Genomic DNA, 7,683 nt, shown 5'->3' with positions numbered 1-7,683 from the left:
AAAAAAGAGGATGTTGGGGGGTAGTGGTTTAGGATTTCAAAACAGAGGAAAGCAATCAACATGGAGCTGGAAAAGCAAATGAAGCAAATGTTTGGCAAACAAATGGGACACAGAGAAGATTTTTTTTTTTTGGGGGCTGTACTTAGCAGCAGCAGCAGCAGCAGCAGGTGGTCTTCCTGCTCAGGCTTTTCTCTAGTTGCAGTGAACGGGAGCTACTCTCTAATTGCGGTGCAGGGACTTACTGTGGCAGCTTCTCATCATGGAGCACAGTCTCCAGGACACACAGACTTCAGCAGCCGCATCACACGGGCTCAGCTGTTGCAGCTCCCAGGCTCTAGAGCACAAGCTCAATAACTGTGATGCTTAGTTGCTCCGCAGCATGTGGGATCTTCCTGGATCGGGGATCGAACCTACGTCTCTTGCATTGGCAGGTGGATTCTTTACCACTGAGCCACCAGGGAAGCCCACACAGAGAGGAGTTTTAACAGACTTTGCTGGTTTCCTCCCTGTCTACACAGCTAGTTCACACCCTGGTGATCTCCCGTGATGCTCCCTTCCTGTAACAGGTCCTCTGTCTACATTCTTTTAAGCAGTTAGAGAAAGGTCAAAGGTTCTTCCTGAGTCTTTTAGAACACTGATTGCTTTCAGCACACAATAATACGCAAAGAGATATTTGGGGAAAGCAAATTGTACTCCCCTACATTATTAATAGCATAAGGCCTAGACAGATTTTATTTTCTCAGGCTCCAAAATCACTGCAAATAGTAACTGCAGCCGTGAAATTAAAAGACGCTTGCTCCCTGGAAGGAAAGCCATGGCAAACCTAGCCAGCATATCAAAAAGCAGAGACATCCCTTTGCTGCTGCTGCTGCTGCTGCTAAGTCAATTCAGTCGTGTCCGACTCTGTGCAACCCCACAGACGGCAGCCCACCAGGCTCCCCTGTCCCTGGGATTCTCCAGGCAAGAACACTGGAGTGGGTTGCCATTTCCTTCTCCAATGCATGAAAGTGAAAAGTGAAAGGGAAGTCGCTCAGTCATGTCTGACTCTTCAAGACCCAGTGGACTGCAGCCTACCAGGCTCCTCCGTCCATGGGATTTTCCAGGCAAGAGTACTGGAGTGGGGTGCCATCGCCTTCTCTGCCTTTGCTGACAAAGGTCTGCATAGTCAAAGCTATGGTTTTTCCAGTAGTCACGTACAGATGTAAGAGTTGGACCATAAAAATGGCTGAGCACCAAAAAATTGATGCTTTCAAATTGTGGTGCTGGAAAAGACTCTTGAGAGTCCCCTGGACAGCAAGGAGATCAAACCAGTCAATCCTAAAGAAAATCAACCCTGAATATTCCTTGGAAAGACTGACGCTGAAGCTCCAATCCTTTGGCCACCTGATATGAAGAACTGACTCACTGGAAAAGACCCTGATGTTGGGAAACACTGAGGGCAGAAGGAGAAGGGGACAACAGAGGATGGTTGGATGGCATCACCGACTCAATAAACATGAGTTTGAGCAAACTCTGGGAGATAGTGAAGGACCGAGGAGGCTGGTATGCTGCAGTTCATGGGGTCACCAAGAGTTGGACACGACTTAGCTGTTGAGCAACAAAAACAAAGCCTAGAGCTGAGTAAGCCTCCAGTACATGTTTATTCTCATCATTTGAAGAAATGAGCTACAAGTGCACAGTCTGAATGCCTACTGAGCTCAAAGAGAGGAATCAAGCCCAGGTATGGGATGCAGCCAGAGAGAGAGACGAGGAAACCAAAGGGCCCTGAATGAATGCAAATCTGTGCTGAGAGTGGTCCACCTGGAGATCCAAGTTTAAACAGAGAAGGGGAGAAGAATTTGTCACCCTAAAACATGCCTCTCCAGCATCAGGATAACTGTAGGTTAATTGTTTTTGAGCAGCAGCAACCAGAGGAGCTCTCAGAACCCCAGTAGTAGAAGCGACCCTTTGTAACCAAAATTTACATTGATAAGGGAAATCTCCATTTGGAAGGGTGGCTTCCTCTCTGGACCACAGGAAGCATGACTAAATCTCCGGAAAATCTTATCAATGGAGAAACCAACTGACTTAAATTTGCATTGTGTCTGTACCCTTGTTTACTATGCTTTTCCTGGTCACCTCCCAGACCTGGTTCCCTCAATATATTCTTTTGACTTTAGCTGGAGACAGTATTTAAGGTGGTGACTTGGACCATTTCAAGGAGTTACTCAGTTCTCCTGGGTCTCTCTCACATATGCTGTGCTCTGCTGTGCTTAGTCACTTCAATCGAGTCCAGTTCTTTACGACGCCACGGACCACAGCCCACCAGGCTCCTCTGTCCATGGGATTTTTCAGGCAAGAATACTGGAGTGGGTTGCCATGCTCTCTCATGTATATGTGTTATTAAACTTTTGTTTCTTTCTCTCCTGTTAATATCTGTTATTACAGGGGGATCTCAGGGCTTCCCAGGTGATACAGTGGTAGAGAACGTGCCTGACAAGGCAGAAACTGCAGGAGACGCAGATTTGATCCCTGGGTTGGGAAGATCCCTTGGAGAAGGAATGGTTACCCACTTGTTTTCTTGCCTGGAGAATCCTATAGACAGAAGAGCCTGCTGGGCTACAGTTCATGAGGTCACAGAAAATCAGATACGACTGAGCAACTGAGATTGCACGCACCATAGAATCTCAGCCAAGAATTTAGAAGAGTGGGGGGGGGAATTGTTTTTCTTTCCCTCAAAGGTTACACTAAGTGCCGTTAATTAATGTTCATGAAATTCCTCCTAAGTTCCAGGATTAAGTGCCTATTGCAACAGGCTGATTGCATTGATTGCTCCAGTTAATGGTCTCCCTGTTTGCACATCTTTCCAATGTGACTTCGCAGCTTCTCCTAACAAGAGGTAGAGAGTCTTTTCCCTGGTGGTCCTGTGTTGAGAATTTGCCTGCCAGTACAGAGCACAGGGTTTGATGTCTGGTTCGGGAAGATTCCACAAGCCTCGGAGCAACTAAACCCATAGGCCACAACTGCTGAAACTGTGCCCTAGAGTCCAGGAGCCTCAACTACTGAGCCTGTGCTCTGCAACAAGAGAGACCACCACTGAGAAGCCTGTGCACAGCACCTAGAGAGTAGCCCCCACTCGTTGCAACTAGAGAAAGTCTGTGCACAGCAGCAAGGACCCAGTGCAACCAAAAAAAAAAAGAGAGAGAGGTAGAGTCTTATTTCCCCACCAGTTTATCCAGGCTGACCCTATCACCTGATCTGGTCAATAGAATGCAATGGACCAGAATTCTAGTTCCAAGTGGAAGCATTAGGAAACTTTATAGCTTCAAATGTCTTGCTTCCGCTGTGAGAACAAGCCCAGGCTAGTCTTCTGGAGGCTGGGAAATCACATGAAAAGAACCAAGAGGCATCAGCCAATAGTCAGGCAACCTCCAGTAAAAGCCATCAAGATGACCCTCAGCTGACCACAGACACAGAACAGAGCCCCACTGGGAGCCAAAGAACATCCCCCCTGCAAATAGCCAACACACAGACTCATGAGCAAACACAAATGTTTATAGATTTTAAGCCATTTAGTTTTGAGATGGTTTGTTACACAGAAATATCTATCTGATACTCTTACCAAGTAAAGGATGTTTCAGATAGATTATTTTTATCCGTGCAACTAAGAATTTCTAATTCTCTTTGTCCTAAAAGGTTTCGTGGCAGGAAGGAAACAAGAAGGACTTGCCCGAGGTCACTCATCTGGTTAGTTCCAGAGCCAGAATTGAAATGAGTTCCATTTAATTCAAAATCCATCTCTTTATGTCCCTCACTCCATGCTGCCTAAGATGATGCCAAATCTTCCAACACCCAAGATTGTTTCTATATTTCAGGAGAGCTAACAGGACAGATCTGGCCATCAGTTACTGACGCCAGACTCCCCAAAGTCCAGGCCAACACAATAGGATCATAGCCCAATAGGAAATTAGCATCCCATGAAGGCTGGGCAGAATATTAAACCTCATAAAAGACAGTACAATGTTGAGAACAATGAGAGATGTGGGAGTCAGCAGAGCTGGAATTGCCAGCACAAGATTTATGGAAGATAAACAAAATCCATTTGATCAAATGGGAGATGAAATTGATCTGTTAAATAGGATGGCGGGAAGTCGGGGATCTCTGAATACACATTTCCTTGTTGTTGTAAGTCATTATATACACAAACACAGATAGACACACATACAGAGGCAGAAATAGTTGTGAAATGTACAACAAAAACACACATGCAAAGGCATAAATATTCACAGAGACATGCACACCCTCTTACGCATGAGTGCCTGGGTTTATACACATGCAAAGGCATTCACCTGTGTGCACCCACTCACCTTCACCCTCACCACCCCAGACAGGCAGAGGGCAATACCTGTCTGCTGGGAGAAGGTCTGTCCCCCCAGGATTTGTCCTCAGAGTTAGAGCATTTCACCTGCAAATCCTGCCATGGAAGAACCTTCCAGCTGATCCTTAGAGTCCCTTCCCAGCAAGAAAGCTCAGCCCTCTCTAGCCCCGGGGCCAGTCCTGACCTTGGCTAGAAAGGATTTAAAGAACTCTGGGCACGGACTTCCCTGGCGGTCCAGTGGTTAAGAATCCTCCTGCCAATGCAGGGGACTCGGGTTCAATCCCAGGTCGGGAAATATTCCATATGCCATGGAGCAACTAAGACCCTGTGGTAGAACACTTGGGTCTGTGCTCTAGAGCCAGGGAGCTGCAACTACCGAACCCATGTTGCAGCAACTACCGAAGCCCTTGTGCCCTAGAGCCTGCACTCCGCAGCAAGAGAAGCCACCACAGTGATAAGCCTGCACACCGCAGCTAGAGAGTAGCCTCTACTCACTGCCGCTAGAGAAAGCCCGCTTGCAGCAATGAAGACCCAGTGCACCCAAAAATAAATAAATACTTTTAAAAATAAAGAGCCCTGGGCTGAACTATATTCAATATTCTGTGATAAACTATAAGGGAAAGAATATGAAAAAGAATGTAAGCAAATGAGTAACTGAATCACATTGCTTTACCGCAGAATCTAACACAACATTGTAAATCAACTATACTTCAATAAAATAATTTTTTAAAAAACATCCAGAGCCAAAGGCAGGGACTAAATGTGAAGTCAGCGCTTTGGGTTCCCTTCTGGAAAATTATGGCTGTGCCCCATCCTTGGGTTGAAATGGGTGTGAAAACATCAGCTTTGACATCAGGAAGACCAGTGTTCAAATACCACCTCCGCTACTTCCCAGCTGCACGAACTTGGGGCCAATTACATCAATATGCTGAACTTCAATGTCGTCAGTTACAAAGTGGAGACAGTGACTCCTACCAAACAGGGATTTGAAACGATTAAAGGTGATCATGTTAGTGCTCGAATCAAGACCTGACACATACTAGATATCTAGAATTGTTGGGAGAAGGAGTAGATATTTTCCAGGTCAAGTTCTCCATCCAGGTACAGCCTTAGCTTTTTTCCTCTCAAGTACAACACAAATTTAGGCTACTTTACATGTATATTCTATAACTTTTTATGTATCATTATTTTGATATTTTATCCAAAATGATCCTTTTTTCTCTAATTCTATCAATGTAAATGTCTTTGGAATGAACACGGGCTAATGTCTTCTGTCCTTGGGCATCATCTTTCCTAACGGAAAAGATGTTTAAACCCATTGAACAAATCAATTTTCCTAAACTCAAATTCTCATTACACGTACTATTTCAAAACTCCGATCCTCCTGAAAAAAAGAAATTTAAAAGCTGCTGTCTCAAAGGCAGAACCTGACTTTACTCTTAAGAGAAACCTGTATTTAAAGTGGTCCTTGAAAAGGCTAATTTTGAATTCTCATTTTAACATTCATACATTCAACACCACAGACATTTCTGAGCACTTACTATGTTCTAGGCCCCATGATCAGAAACCAGTTCACAAAAATACAGTGTGTGCTTGCTAAGTCCAGTCAGTTGTGTTCAACTCTTTGCGACCCTACGAACTGTAGCCCACCAGGCTCCTCAGTCCATGGGATTCTCCAGGCAGGAATACTGGAGTGGACTGCCATTTCCTCCTCCAGGGGATCTTCCCAACCCAGGGATCAAACCTGCATCTACTGCGTTGGCAGGCAGATTCTTTACCACTGTGCCACCTGGGAAGCCCATGACCTTGTCTAACTAAACGTAATCCCTTTACAAAAGCCCAGTTTCAAATACTATCACATTGCAAGTGGGACTTCCCTGGTGGTCCAGTGGCTAAGACGCTGCACTCCCAATGCAGTGGATCTGGGTTTGATCCCTGGTCAGGGAACTAGATCCCAAATGTTGCAACTGAAGATCCTGCGTGCCCCAATGAAGATGGAAGATGCTGAGTGCTGCAACTAAGACCCAGCACAGCCAAATAAACAAATAACTTTTTTAATTTTTGCTTTAAAAAATCTTTTTAAAAAACACATTGCAAGTGAATGCTTCAACATATGAATTTGGGGAGGACATAAGCATTCAGACCCAGACAGAACAAGAGAAAAGAGGATGAAGAGACATCCCCTGCTTCTAGGAAAGCAAGTTCCCATTACAAGAACTGCTCCTGCTGGAGACAGCTTTCAGAAGACTAGCGCAGAGGAAAACCCAGGGGGAAGGCAGCTGCCTTTTATGATTTTCGGCACCCGCAGACCCAAGATCCATCACCAGCCTCCCCAGGGGCAAGTCTGTTGCTTTTTCAATTTTGACAATGGCTTTGAACTTCACTTTGATGTGGAGGTGTGGGGGATAGAAGAAGAATTTCAGGGGCACTGCAGAGATCCTGTGAAAACAGAACGCGTGGCCGTCATCATCATCACGTCCCTACTGTTCCTTGCAGACCTCCTGTGTCCAAGAGGTTCATATGAGCCTCAAATTCACAGATCCCAGGTGGCGCTAGTGGTAAAGAACCCACCTGCCAACGCAGGCGACAGAAGACACGCAGGTTCCATCCCTGGGTCAGGGAAGACCCCTGGAGGAGGGCACGGCGACCCACTCCAGTAGACCCACTCCAGTATTCTTGCCTGGAGAATCCCATGGACAGAGGAGCCTGGTGATCATCAGATTGCAAAGAGTCAGAAGTGACTTAGTGCACAGCACACAGAGCTTATATTTATAGAGGGTTTGCTGGGTCCCTAGTGCTGTGCAAAGTGCCATGATGCCTGTGTTTGCTTTTTTTTTACGATTCTTCTGATGTGGATCATTTTTAAAGTCTTTATTGAATTTGTTACATTACATTACAATATTGTATCTCTTTTTTTTTTTTTTTTTTTTTTGGTTTTTTGGCCATGAGGCGTGTGGGATCTTAGTTCCCTCCTGAAGGGAGTGTCTGCACTGGATCTTAATTGTGGCATGTGGGATCTGTTTCCCCAACCAGGGATCGAGCCTGCATCCGCTACCTTAGAAGGTAAAGTCTTAACCACTGGACCACTGGGAAAGTCCAGAAACATCTGTTTTTAAAACAACCACCCAAGGCATTCACTGGTCTCTGCCTTCCCCCCGGGCAAGGGAACAGAATGTTAACCAGGTTAAGTGACTTCTCCTCAGGCTGGTTAGCCATGGGGCTGGGTTTCTCAACCTCAGCACCACTGACTTTCAGGGCTGGGTCACTCTCTGCTGTCGGGGGATGTCCATGCACGTAGGACGTTGAACAGCATCGCTAGCCTTGAC

The 7,683-nt window shown here is 45.8% G+C and overlaps 1 non-coding gene across 1 annotated transcript; it reads left to right on the top strand.

Annotated features, from left to right (window-relative positions):
• Window positions 1-6,231: 6,231 nt before the first annotated feature.
• TRNAG-CCC (transfer RNA glycine (anticodon CCC)) lies at window positions 6,232-6,304 on the top strand. The gene has a single exon. It is a non-coding gene; the product is annotated as a tRNA-Gly (tRNA).
• Window positions 6,305-7,683: the final 1,379 nt, after the last annotated feature.

This window comes from Bos javanicus, chromosome 25 (genome assembly GCF_032452875.1).
Source record: "Bos javanicus breed banteng chromosome 25, ARS-OSU_banteng_1.0, whole genome shotgun sequence".
NCBI lineage: Eukaryota > Metazoa > Chordata > Mammalia > Artiodactyla > Bovidae > Bos > Bos javanicus.
Note: the sequence above shows the minus strand (reverse complement) of the source record. Positions and strands in the feature narration are given on the sequence as shown.